Source organism: Struthio camelus, chromosome 10 (genome assembly GCF_040807025.1).
Source record: "Struthio camelus isolate bStrCam1 chromosome 10, bStrCam1.hap1, whole genome shotgun sequence".
Classification (NCBI taxonomy): Eukaryota; Metazoa; Chordata; class Aves; order Struthioniformes; family Struthionidae; genus Struthio; species Struthio camelus.
Window position 1 is genome coordinate 25,197,112 of NC_090951.1, and position 13,399 is coordinate 25,210,510.

Below are 13,399 nucleotides of genomic sequence, written 5' to 3' on the forward strand. Positions count from 1 at the left end.
ACTTTAGGATGTTTGGCGGCGAGGTGTCTATGCTGGAGGGGAAGGGAGGGGGGGTCTACCTCTCTGACGGATCCCGGGCACGTGAATGAAAGATTGCCTGGAGATGACTGTCAACAGGCTGCTAGCATGTGCCAAGGACGTCCTAGGGAGCAAGACCTCTTGGAGAGCGTGGCTCCAAGGGGATCAGCCTGTTTGATCCGATGCTGGAGCACATCTGCCTGTCCCAAGTGCTCACAAAGACGCTTGCTGAAGAGCCTTCTCCTTTCCTACTTCCAGGGAGTGCTCCCGTTGCGTGCCTCCTCTCTCAAGAAAGGCCTGTGCCACCCGCGTTATCTGGCGCCGGCCGTAAAAAGCAGAAGGGGCGGAAGAGCAAAGGAAGCAAGTCGTCGGCCAGGTGAGGCTCTTGGAGAAAAGGGCTGAGGGTGCCCTTGTGCTCCTGGAGTTCTTTGAAGGGGTTGCTTCTTCCGTACACTCTGTCAGTGTGACATCTGAAGGGTGGCCAACAAGTCTTTGCATGACTTGGTCTTCCTAGATTGACGGCAAGCCTGTCGCAGGTTTCTGCGAGCCTCTGGTGTCAAGCTTCTCTCTGGTGCCTTTCTTGTTTCCAGGACGGAGACTGAGATGTCACCTGTGAAACCAGCCTCTTCCTCCAGAGGGTCTCGGAAGGCCGCCAAAGGCCGGGAGGCAAAGGACAGAGCGCGTAACAAGCAGACTGAGGGAAAAGGTAATGTCACAGCTGACTGGTGAGAGAGGTGTGTTTGTTTTCCTTTTGGCCTCCGCAGCACGGGGCTGGAGCCAAGCTGAAAAGGCGATGCCCGGCGGAGTAGGCTGCTTCTCTTGTGCCTCTGTTTACTCATCACAGCAGATCTCAGGGGACTCCTCCTGGAAGGGGCTCTCCGGGCAGTCCTGCAGCACCAACTGCAGCAGCTGCCACTGCTGAGGGGCACTTGGCCCTGGGACTCCATGCCCTGGTGTGTCTTGCAAGCTGCTCCTTAGTTGCAGGAGTCTGTCTGTGCAGCGGCATTTAGGAATTTAGGAAGATCCCTCCGCGCTCTGCGCGGGATCAAAATCCTGCCTTGAGCTGCCAGTGGCGGAGGGGGTCTAGCTTTCCCAGGGAAGCAGCGCGCTGGAAAGTGGGGAGGAAGACCACGTGGAGATGAGTGGCGACAGGCTGCGAAGCTGTGCCAAAACGTGGCTTCCTTGTGGAGGCTGGTAATTGCAGGCCTTGTGCTGTGCATCTCCCTAAGCATGTCTTTGGGCTGGATGTGCCAGAAGAGCAAGTCTGTGCATGTGAGCGCCTTATAGATGTGCAGGAATCTGTTCCCCTTCTCGTGTGGAACTATGCCCTCCAGCCCGCAGCCGCCCCAAAGGAGAGGGTACCATGAGGTCACCAGCACCTCCCAGCCAAGCCCCGCTTTTTAAGCCTATGGGCTAGAGAAAGCAGGAGAACAGCCACAGTACTCCAGGGCAGAAGGGTGCCCTGCAGAAGTGAAGAGCTGGACAGGATTCTGTGTCAGCAAGGGCCTAAGACCTGCTCGGGAGCAGAGCTCCGAGGCAATCGGGCTCTTTGATCCAAAGCTGGAGCACAGCTGCCTGTCCTTCTTGTTCAAACGCTCACAGAGATGCTTGCTGAAGAGTCTCCGCCCTTCCTACTTCCAGGGAGTCCTCCTGCTGAGCGCCTCCTTTCTCGAGAAAGGCTTTCTCCGCCCACGCTATCTGGGGCCAGCTCAAAGGGAGGGAAAGAATGGAAAACCCGGGCAAACAAGCCAGCTGCCAGGTGAGGCTCTTGGAGCAAAGCATGCTGGTGACCGTGTGCTTTTGGCATTCTGGGAAGGAGTTGTTTCCGTCGCACACGCCGTCGGTATGAACTCTGAAAGGTTGTCAACTCGTGTCACAACGACCGATGTCGATGCAAGAGGTGTTGCAGCAGCTGAGAAGTTGCAGCAAAGCTGTTCTGCTTTGCTAGACATTTCAAGGGACCTCATTTGGTTGCAGCGTAGATGAGAGCACTTCCCAGAGGAACGTGAAAGTCAGACCATCCTCCCCCACCAACAGAGAGCGGTGTCCGTTTTCCCTGGTTTTTAGGTTGGATTCAATTCACTAGAAGCCTCCCCTTTTCCCATTTCACCCCAAAACAGAGTCTTTCTGACCACCTCACGGCCTTTAGTGCCCCTAGCAGGAGGCGGCTAGCGGGCTCTGCAGGCTCCGGGCGTGGCAAATGGCACTGGTTTTCTCCTCGTGCCATCCAGAGAGGGCCCACACCTGGGCATCCAGAGCTTTCCTTAGGGCCTGTAGGGCCTCATGTGAGTGCTACAGCTGGAGGCGTTCTTCCCTCACTCTTGACGGGATCACAAGGGCTCAAATACACCAAATGCTCCAGCAGCACTGTCTTGTGCTGCAGAGGCTGGCACGCCGCTGCTTGTGAGCACAAGATGGAGAACGGTCTCATCCGGGACTCCGATAACCTCACCCGGCTTGTGTGTTTTCAGCCTGCTGCAAACAGTTCGGGAGAGCTCCTCTGAGGTGGACGAGGACAGCAAGCAGCAAGAACCTCGTCAAGCCAGACCTCGGACTGCAATTCCTGTTTGCAGGCAGCCAAACAGGGCAGAACAGGTAAGCCGAGGAGCGGAGCCGTGGAGGTCTCCAAGTCCGAGTGGTACTGCTGCCCCCCAAAGAGCAGGCCAGGTGGCCATGGTCTTTCAAGCTTGCCTGCCCATGCCTGGCAGGGAGAAGCTGCTGCAAAAAGCCAAAGGGGAGGAGCAGCAATGTGCTGTGGTGGGGGCATGGCTGGGTCGCCCCCTCCCTTGAACTTGCGGGGAAGAAGGCCAACCACAGGCGGGGCTGTGCTTGCAAGAGTGTAGCCAGCCGAGTGAAGGACGCCACGAGTCCTCTCTCTTCAGCCCTTGGGAGACCTCACCTGGAGCCAGCCCTAGGTCCAGGGTGGGGCTCGACCATGCAAGAGAGGCTCTGGAATGCTGGAGCAAATCCAGCGGAGGCTCCCAAGCTGGCCAGCGGGCTGGAGAACCTGGTGTCCAAGGGAGAGGTGGAGAGGACTGTGTTTGTTCAGCCCATAGAAGAGAAGGCTCAAGGGTCCATCGCCTTGCTGTCTGCAGCTACCCGGGGGAAAGGCTAGAGGTAACTTAGCCAGCTCTTCTCAGAGGCGCACAGTGACAGGGTGAGAGGCACAAGACGTAGAGTTGCAAAAAGGCAGATTCCGGCTAGCTGTTGGGAGGCGCGTTTCCACCATGAGGGTGGTCAAAGTTTGGAACAGGGCCCAGAGAGGCTGTGGGACTTCTACCCTTGGAGTTATTCAACCCTCAGGTGGACACAGCCTGGGCAGCCTGCTCTAACTGGCCCCGCTTGGAGCGGGGCCTTGGACGAGAGTTCTCCAGAGGTCCCCTCCAACCGACCCCGTTCAGTGGTTCCGTGCTGGGGTCTGACTGGTGGAACCCCACGGGAGCGTTTGATTTCACGGTTGCAGCGCTGAAAAACGGTCATTCCTTGCCCTCATTCACCCTGTCACGAGCGATGTCAGCAAGAGAGAATGGAGCCAGCAAGCAACGGTGGTGAATCCCGGCCAGGGTCCCTGCCTGCGGCAGTGCTTGGCATGGGGGTTTCTGAGGCCAGAGCAGAGCAAGTGTGCGGGAGGACGCACAGGCCCCGCAGTTGCTGGCTTCTCCAGGGCTGAGAGGTGAGAGCGCCTGAGGGAGGTCAGAAGCAGCCTCAAATTTGTCCTCTGGCCCCAATGCAGGCTTGGCGGCATCAGGAAACGCTGCCCGAGGTTCAGCCACACTCACCAGTGCCGTGGCTTGGGAAAGAGGAGAGCGCTGCTGCCTTCCTGCCCCGAGCTGAGGAGAAGAAGAGGAAGCCAGAGAGGCTGCCGCGGCTGCGCAAAGAGTAAGTGCGCGCCAGGCCCAGCCCCGGCCTGGAAAACTGGAGTGGCAGCACCTGTCCGAGGTGTGAGGAAGCCCATCTTGGGAGCCATGGGGCTGGGTATGGCGTCCCCTGATTTCTCCTGGCATGGCAATGACCTGGGCTGGACCCTGGTGCCAGGCAGCCCCAAGCTGCATTGCCACTTGAAGGCTGTGGGTACCACCAGCGGGAGCGTGCGTGCAGGGGCTGGTCGAGGGGAGAGGCAGGAGGGCCTCAGCCAGAAGGGGAGAGGGAACTTTCCCTGCTCTTGCAGGCAGCTTTCTGTACGAGCAAGCCACACCCTGCAACTCTTGGAGACTTACCAAGTGCGTCGGGAAGAGTGGAAGCAGAGGGTAGAGCTGAATCGGCAGCGGAATTCCCAAGAGAAGCACTTCCTCTGGTAAATTTCTCCAGCTGGGGGTGCTGTTTCCCCTTCCCCTGCACTGGCCTTCCCTCCACACCCAGGAGCACCCAAGGGGAGGGGAGGGGAAGGGGGTCCGGTCTTTCCCTGGCACCCCTCGTGGGAGAGCAACAGGCTTTGCAGGCTGTGGCCTGGGAGCAGGCACCCTTCCAGCCCAGGGGCAGGGGTTGGGCACTCAGCGGTGGGCTTTCCCTGTGGGACCAGAAAGTTGTGGCTGCCGACGATGAAAGGATTCCTCCAGCGTTTTGGCTCTCCCTTTTCAAACCGCACGCTCCATCCTTGTCTCCCCAAGGCTCCACACCCGGACACCTTGCCCTGTGGGGATCGAGGCCGGCTTGGTGCAAAGTCCCATCCCCGCCTGACTCCTCCGCAGGCTGATTACCGGCACGTGGCACCTTGTCATGTCCTTGCCTTGGACACTAGGGCCCCTGTCCCGTTCCAGAAAGCATAGAGATGCCAGCAGAAGCAGACCCCAGAAGAACCGCCCTGCCCTAGGCCTGCAGCGTTTCCGTGCCCTTCTCCCTGTGCCTAAAACCAAACGGTTCCTTTTTAATGCCCTAGCACTGGGCAGCAGATGGCTCTGCGGGATCAAAGGGAGAGATACCAGGACTTGCTGGCTGCGCAGAAGACATGTGAACATTGCTGGAAAGTCTGGAAGCGTGGTCCTGAGCCATCTTGCTAGCTGCGGAAGCCTGCCTGGGCCTGAAGAGCGACCAGTCCCAAGGCACTGCAGCTCCAGGGCCAAGTGGAGGCCTGTCAGCGTGGGAGCTCCCTCGGCTGCTGTCAGCGTTGTCTCCATTGCGGCCATGGAGCTCTTAGCAAAGGGGATGTTGAAATCCACCTACAAGGGCCAAAGGAAAAAAAAAGTGGCGTGTACTTGTTCACGGCTGGAGTAACCAGCCTGTGCCTCACAAAGGACAGTGCTGCAGGACAGATGAACAGAAGAGCTGTTAAACCCCCCATGTGCTCCTCCACAGTTTTTGTAGCGCCGTAACAGAATAACGCCCGTACACAGACCGCAGCATAGAGACACGCGTGCCACAGAGCGGGTGTGCAAGCAAACCACTGCCTCACTCATTCTAAGGACAGCGCGCGCGCACACACACGCGCCCCTTTCTTCCTTCATTACCCTCCCTAGGACACGCTCAGAGCTCACACCTCTCACTCCCCAAGACCCTCACGCACAGCCAGGACTGCACCGCCAGAGTGCACATGCACCAGCCCAACACATCCCTGACACTGCACACGCATCCGCACACATGCTCACGCTCTCCACACGCACAGAGACACTGCACAGCGGACACACCCCTCACACAGCATGGTGGCCAGGACACACGTACACCTGATGGGCCCACAGCCCCAGGGGTGCTATAGGAGCTGCAGCCCTTCTCCGGATTGTATGGGGAAAGGCTAAGGGCAGAGGAGGAGCTGCTGTGGGGTAGAGCGGTGCGGCAACCTGGGAGTGCAGATGCCTGGCTTTTCTCTGCAGCTGCAGTGCTCTCCAGCCAGGCAAACCTGGGATGGGCCATGTTTGTCCCTGGGCCTCCGTCGGCCCTTGGCTGCTCCTTGTGGCGGCCCCCCCAGGGCTGTGCTCATGTCCTGGTGGGCGCACGGTGTCCCCACCACCCACCTCCTGCCTGCTGCCTGGAGGTGGACGTGCCTCATTTAGACCTTCCTCCTCTCTTGCCGCATGGCTGCGGTTGGTTTTTTTAGCGCTTTCTTGAATTAGGTTTTCAAAGCAGCACCTAGTAGCTTCTTGTAAACTACAGGCAGCTCACAGCTGCTTGACTGCCCTGTCAGCCTTTTTCAAATCCTGGGCTCCTTGAAGCCTGTCCATGCGCCTCCTCTGACCCGGGAACACAGCATCTCCCTGCCCTTCATCAAACACAGGAAGGGGCTTTGTGGATCCTCCCAGAGGAGCGGGTGATGGCCGTGTCCTTTCGGTCTGTTGCTGGGAGAAGCCTCTTCTTCGGTCGTCTTCCTTGTCCCAGTAACGCCTGATGCTCCAAACACTGCACTCTCCCTGCAAGTGCTGCCTCTTACTAAGCACCTGCTTCACTGGCAGACATTCGGCGTAGTAAAGAGGCAAAGGCTTTGGACCGCCTCGCTGCTGCAGGGACCAACAAATTGCCAAGGAGGTCCAGAAGCTGAGTACTCAGCCAGTACTGTTTTGCCCTGCCTGTGCGCTTAGTTGGCAGCTTTCCCTGGCCATGCAACTCGTGAAGTGGTGCTGACCCTGATTTCCAGAAAAGTGCTTGTCAGTTTAAAAGAGAAGAACTGGTTTTCAGTGGGGAGTTGGAAGGGCGACGTTCTGCTGCTTTGGGGGACTGCCCGCTGGCTTTTCTGGTGCGGTGACCCTTCTGTCTCGTCTCGCTCTGAGAGCTCCGCGAGGTCCCTCTTGACCCTCCCTGTGTGGAATAGCTACAAGATGCTGCTGCAGAGACTACTGGACTCTGACAGCCAGGCAGGGGTTAGGCCAGAGCCCAGATGCCCTCGGGAGCAGAGCGCAAAGCCAGAAGCCCGTTGGCTCCCCCACGAGATGTGGTTTGGGACCAGTGTTCCCTGCTGCTGCTCTCCGTGTCCTTCTTGGCTGCCTTAGCCCCTCTCCAGCCTCCACTCCCATTGGCCCAGCATGGCTTTGGCTGCTCTGGGTCTGCCCTTACTCACGGTCCCTGTGGCAGTCGGGTGTCCTTCTTCTGCCTCCCCTCGCCCCCTCCCCCGGCTGTCTTCACTACAGGGGGCTTTCTGATGCACTCAATGGCCTCACAGGGCTGCCACAGCAGCGACCGCACTGTCCCAGCCCTGGGTCGCCTGTGGCCTCCCTTTTCCTGCCTCTAGCCAGCTAAACCCTGCCGAGGGGCACTTTGCCCTGGCACTCCGTGCCCTGGTGAATGTTGCAAGCCTGGCACGCAATGGCTGCTCCTTGCTGGACGAGACAAAGAGGAAAGCACTTGAGGTGCCCGGTTAATGCTGAAGAGCCATGGTGATCGCAGGCAACAATGGTTGCTCGTGGGCTCCAGTCCGCCTCTCCAAGCGTGCTCCAGTGGCGCAATGGGCCAGCGCGCAGTACTTATACAGCAGTGCTAAGCGGAGGGATGCTGAGGGTGTGCGTTCAAGCCTCACCTGGAGCATGGGCTTTTGATCATGCAGTGCCTCCTCTTCCCTTGGGCGGTGCAGCTTCCTAGCAGTGACATCTGTCTCAAGCCAGACATCCTGGGACCTGCCAATACAGACACCTTGGAACACCAGAAGCGCTCGGGGCCGTTCCAGGCTTGACCTGGGCTCTGCCCGCATAGCACTCGGTTTGGGGCCCCGGAGGCAGAGCTGGGCTCTCCTCCCTTCTCTTCCGCAGAGGATCCAGACCCCACTCAGGGCGCAGATGCTAACATTTTCCTTTGCTCTTCAGCATTTGCCCTCCAGGCGGACACTCTCCCAGCACCAGCTGCCCAGCCTCACTGTGGCAGAGCCTTCCTAGCCAGCCTTTCCCCCTGCAGCCAGGCCAGGAGGAAGCACTCCTGGCTCTCTACACGCGAGCACTGCGGTGGAGCTGCAGGCAAAAGCTGCTGCCTCACAGCGCCTCTCACTCTGCAGCAGGCAAGGGAGAAAGGCAGCTCTGCCTTTCCAGGGAGGGTTTCTTTCCCACAGCCAGCTTACAGCTTGGCCGGAACAGGACTTAAGACTTCCAGCAAGGTGGCATAACCTCAGAAAAGTCACACACTCCCCCTGAAGAAAAAAAAAAAGCGACTTCTTTCTCCCAGGGAAGAGCTACTTGTGTGGGGGGGTCTCTATGGCGTGGGATGGCAGTTGCGGGTGGGCTGGGGCTGCAGGGCAGTTTGTGTGTGGAGCTGAGAGTGCCCTGACTGCAACACGGAGAGCAAGGGCAAGGGAAAGGAAAGGTGAAAAGCTGGGCACTTTCCAGGCAGAGTCTCTCAGTTCTCAAGCTTGGCCTGGAGAATGGAGAAGCTTGACTGCTTTCCCAGAAGCAGGGGTAGCTGTCACGGCAGCCCCCCAGCAGAAGACACTGCACGATCACTAGAAACCAGGAAATCATTTTAGGCACGAGCCCACTGAATGTTTGGAACAGAGAGCACAGAAGAGCTTCCTAGGCCATGGCATCTTTGGAAACAAACCCGTTGGCCCACCCTTGCAGGTGCCTCCCGTGTCTTTTCCAACTCTCCTTTTCACCCGGCGGGCTTTGCAAAACCATTGCTGTGACTCGGATTCGAACCGAGGTTGCTGCGGCCACAACACAGAGTACTAACCATTATACGATCACAGCTGCCCATGTGATTGCCTTTCCTCCTCGGGCCATTTGTCCCTCCTGCCTCCTGCCCTCCTGCCTTCTGCCCTCCTGCGGAGCAGCCAGAGCTGTCAGGTGACGGCAGGCTAGCAGGGAGAAGTCAGAAAATGCGAGTCTGTGTCCTTGCAGAGCAGCACCCGAACAGCGCAAGCCCTCATGTGCCTCCCTGGGAGAGGGGAGGCAAACTCACGCTCTAGATTCACCTTTTCAGAAGTCTCAGTTCTTGGGGATGGCAAAGAACTGGACTGAAGGAAGTTACGGGGCATGTCCAGGGGCTGGCGATGAGGAAAGGACAACTCTGCAAAGAGCGGCCCCGCGTAGCCAGCTGGACAGAGGGTGGTGTAGGGGGGAAGGCAGGTGCATAGCACAGGGGATAGGAACTGCTCCGTGCCCAGCCCTGGCTCTTTCTGCTCAAGTGTCCCCTCCACCACGCACCCTGGGGTGCAGTGTGAGCCTGTGGGCGCACCTCCACAAAGAGCGACGGTCCTTTCCCCACTTGCTCTGCTCCTGCTGCTGGGAGAGGTCCTGGCGAGAGGTTGCAGCTGCAGGAGTGCTGCGCTGGGTGGCGGAGGTGGCTCAGCAGAAGGGAGCTGCTCCTCGCCTGAGCTACGTTGCAGCCATGCCCGGCCCTGGCCGCCATGCACCTCGCTGACCCTGCCCTTCCCTGGCTGACCGGGCTCCAGAGCTTGGCCTCAGACCCGTCTCAGCACTTTGGACTTGGCTGGCAACCACTGCTCTGTGCCTGGCCCTCGTTCCTGACACTCAACCAGCTCTCCCTTCTTGCTCGGGTGCTGAGGGCCTGTGCCCTGCCAGGGAGGTCCCTGCCTCACTGGCCTTGCTATGTCCCTCGCAGCCTGCTTGCCTGCCCTCGGAAAGCAGCCCGCTCCCACTGCTGGCTGCCACCTGCAGCAAGAGCGTGCTCACGCTTCGCACTGTGCTGCAAGGACAGCCGGAAGGGGCATCGGTCCCCTGGCGAGAGGCAATCCAGACTTCCCCCAGCCCAACCCATGCACCAGGACAGGAGTGTTGCAGTCTGGTGGGTATAGGTGAGTGGTGCAAGGAGCTGGATTTTGGCTCCGGTTTCTTGGAGAGGTGGGTTTGAAGCCCGTGCTGTCGGGCTTTGTTGTCTCAGGCTGCTGTGATTTGTGCCCAGCTGTGATTTTCTGCTCAGGGACTTTCCACGGCAGCGGGTCCCTGCCGGCAAGCCCACGTGTGCCGCCAAAAGGAGGCCGTCCCTGGGTGGGCTCGAACCACCAGCCTCTCGGTTAACAGCTGAGCGCGCTCGCCCATTGCGCCACAGAGACCCCCCCCGACCAAGGGCTGTCTCAGTGATGCGCCCGTCTGTGCCATGACACACCTCGGTGCTGAGGGACTGGCAATGCCCCTGATCTTGGGCCATGTCCTTGGAGGGCACGTGCACGCACCACGCGGTGGAGGCGGCTTGAGGAGAGGCCTTTTCTCAGTCTCTTCCAGCATCGCTTTCCCACACGCTGTGCGTCAAGAGAGAGCTGGTGGGTGCAGCTCTCTCCCGTGCCCGCCCGCCTGCTCTGCTCCTGGTGCTGGAGGCAGGACAGTAGCCACGCACACAGCACTGCTGACCTGGCTGAGGTGGACTCAGGGCAAGGGATTTGCTCCGCTCCCTCTGGCCACCCCTGCCCAGAGCAAGGTGTAGCAGTGGTGCCAGCAGCTGGAGGCTCCTCTCCTGGATGGGCCCTGAGCACCTGGGGTCCACTGCCCATAGGTGCTGAGTGGTGTCTAGGCTTCCTGTGAGCCCCAGCACCATCGGACCCTGTCAGCGCCCTCCGGACCGTTTCTCAGAGACTTCCGGAATAAGAAGAGCTTGGCGCAGGGGTTGCTTCAGAGCAGGCATTTGAGTGAGGCACACGGTGGTTTCCTCTCTGCGTGGGCATCGACTGACCCTGGCAGAGGACAGACTCCCCTCCCAGGGAGCCAGCTGCTCTATGAGCGCAGCAATGTGTGAGCCCTCTTGGCTTGACATGGAAAGACGGGCAGTTTTGTCCCACAGAGGCACACTTCTGAGAGCTGCAGCTGAATTTAATGCAGGAGGGTGATTTTGCCAAGCTGTTAGGAGCTATGAAGCTGGACTGGTTGTGTCCTCCTGGCAGCGTGTCGTGACTAGAGCCGGGGCCATCTCAGCAGCACAAAAGGGCATTAGACCGTGCAGAAAGGGCCCCCAGGGCCCCCTTGCCTCAACCACGCTGCCAATAGCACACGGCGCAAACCTGTGTCCAGCGGTGACCAGCCTCCCCGCCGACCGCCACCTTGCACTCCCTGGGCCTTCCCGCTGCAGGGTGCCTGCTGCCCAGAGGCTCTGGTTGAGGGCCTCGTTCTCAGAAAGAAGGAGGAATGCCTGCAGAGTTGCCTGGGAAGGCTCGGGCTGCCACGGCAATTTGTCTTCCTGACCGGCTGTGGGGGGCTGTGGTTGGAGGGGTTGGTCCCCTGCAGGGCAGGGCTGGTGCCCACCAGTGGGTGCACAGGCAGGCTGGGCCTCTCCTCCCTGGTGGTCTAGTGGTCAGGATTCGGCACTCTCACTGCCGCGGCCTGGGTTCGATTCCCAGCCAGGGAAAGGCTTAGGGTTAGGCTTAGGCTTAGGGCTAACCCTATTGCCACAGCAAGCGAGGCCTTTCACCTGGGGGGCAGCGTGGAAGGAAGGGGACCCTATCAGACGCACAGGAGCTCTGAGCAGGCACGAGGAACAGGGCGTTTCCTCTGTTGCAACAACAGCCATCCTGGGCTTGCCTGTGCAGCCAGCTCCAGGGCAGCCCTGTCTTCTGCCAAATCCCCTTGCAGAATACCCTTTCCTTAGGGCTCCTGGGAGGCGCTGGGTGACAGAGAAAAGGTCTCTGGGTCTGCGGGACGTGACTCACCTGCCGCAGGAGCTGCCTTGTCTTTCAGTCCTAAGATCCCTGCACTACCCAGTCCCACAGAGGCAGGAGCAGGCGACTCTGCAGTGAAGCTTTGCTCTGCACATGCCAATGAGAGACCCTTCCCATGCTTCCTGGTGCAGACGGGGCCAGAAGGCCCAGGGAGGAGCTGAAATGGGCTCCTGGGCCCATGGGCAGGGTGTGTGGAGCATTGCTGGTCAGGGCCACTGAGGCCCTCAGGGCCCTGACAGCACCCAGGTGTCGCGTCCTGCTGCTACGCCACAGGGGACTCGCAATAACAACCAGTGCTTAGGCCCTGCTGATAGTCACAGCCTGAGCCAGCCCTTGGTTCTGTTACGTCCTGGACAACTCCGGTCACTTTGAAAAAAGCCCTGGAAACAAGCCCACCTGCCCCCCACACTCAGCCATGGCACAGGTGTTCCTCAGTGCAGCGAGATGTTGGTGCACAAGGGGTGGCGCTTAACGCTCCCAGACCCGATTTTGCATTCGCACGGCCTTTGGCACAGTTTGGAGACGGTCCTGGCGGACTCTTGGACAGTGCCCGGGGAAAGGAAGTAGCCGTTGCTGAGAGCACAGCTCACCGAGGCAGCACACAGGTGCAGCAGTTTGAGCCAAAGGAGGCTGTGACCTCTCGCAAGCTCTAACAGGCTCCAGCGAGCTCTGTCAGCCATTCCTGAGCACAGGGCGCTTGGAGCTCTAGTTCCACCTAGAGTCGTGATGAGGGAAGGTCAAGCAGCCGTCCAGCAGGTGCCAGCGAGAGACCTGTACCACAAGCGCTGGGCCCAGTACAAGAAAGACATGGCCGTGCTGGAGCGAGTCCAGCAAAAGGCCTCCGAGAGGCTTGAGGGATTGAAGCATCCGTCACACGAGCAGAGGCTGAGAGAGCTGGGATTGTTTAGGCGGGAGACGCAAAGGCCCAGAGGGGCTCTTGTCAGTGTGTCTAAATACGTGATGGGGGGAGTAAAGAAGACGGAGCCAGACTCCAGAGCCCAGGCAGACTCCAGACTCCAGAACCCAGAGAGGCTGTGGTATACCTAACCAGCACCAGCCCTTGCTTTGCCGAGGCTCCTCTTTATTCCTTCCTTCCTTTATCCCTTCCTTCCTTCCTTCAGGGCAGAGCTCAGCACAGCCCCTGCGGCCAGCAATGGCAGCGCAGCGTCCCCATCTGGGGCCACCACACTGGTGAGCTCCCCCTCCCCGCCCCCGCCATGGCTCTCGCTGCGCCACGGCGTGGGGTGGGGGCAGCACCCCAAAACAGCCAGCGCAGCTGCCCTTGGCTGAGGTGGGCAAAGCCTGGCAGGGTCTGGGGGAGGGTGTCGCGGGAGGCCTGGCAGCCTCTTGGTGACGCGGGCGGGGGTCACAGTGGGACATGCCGCATCACAGCCACAGCTCCCCTCCCGCCACGGGGCCCCTCCCTGCACTTCCCTGCGAGGCCTGGGCAAGCCCAGCTTTCGGGTGCTGCTCTCGCCACCGCTCTTCTCTGGAGGAGCTGCTTTGCAGCGCAACGAGAGGGCGAAGGCAGGCCACGCAACACTGCTGGAGCCTGCCTGGGGAAGTGCAAAGGAGGAGGAGGAGAAGTTTCCTCCTCCCCCTCCTGCTACAGGGCCTCATTGAGCGTGAGGGGGCGCAAAGATGGAGAACCTGTGGCCAGACGTGTTCCCAACGCTCAGGAATCTCAGCCGCTGCGGTAAGGCTTGCAGGAGGTATTTCCTGACTGCTGTAGAGCATATCAGCTAGGAGAAGAGCTATGGAAAGGCTGGGCTCTGTGGGGCAGGGCTGGACAGGGCTAGTGGGTGCCACGAGAGACCAGTCTGCACGTCCCTTGGTGGCCCAGCGGTGAGTTTGGCAGCCGGGACTCCT

At 59.8% G+C, this 13,399-nt stretch overlaps 1 non-coding gene across 1 annotated transcript; it reads right to left on the reverse strand.

Annotated features, from left to right (window-relative positions):
• Positions 1-8,540: 8,540 nt before the first annotated feature.
• On the reverse strand, positions 8,541-8,612 carry TRNAH-GUG (transfer RNA histidin (anticodon GUG)). The gene has a single exon. It is a non-coding gene; the product is annotated as a tRNA-His (tRNA).
• Between the last annotated feature and the right edge of the window lie 4,787 nt (positions 8,613-13,399).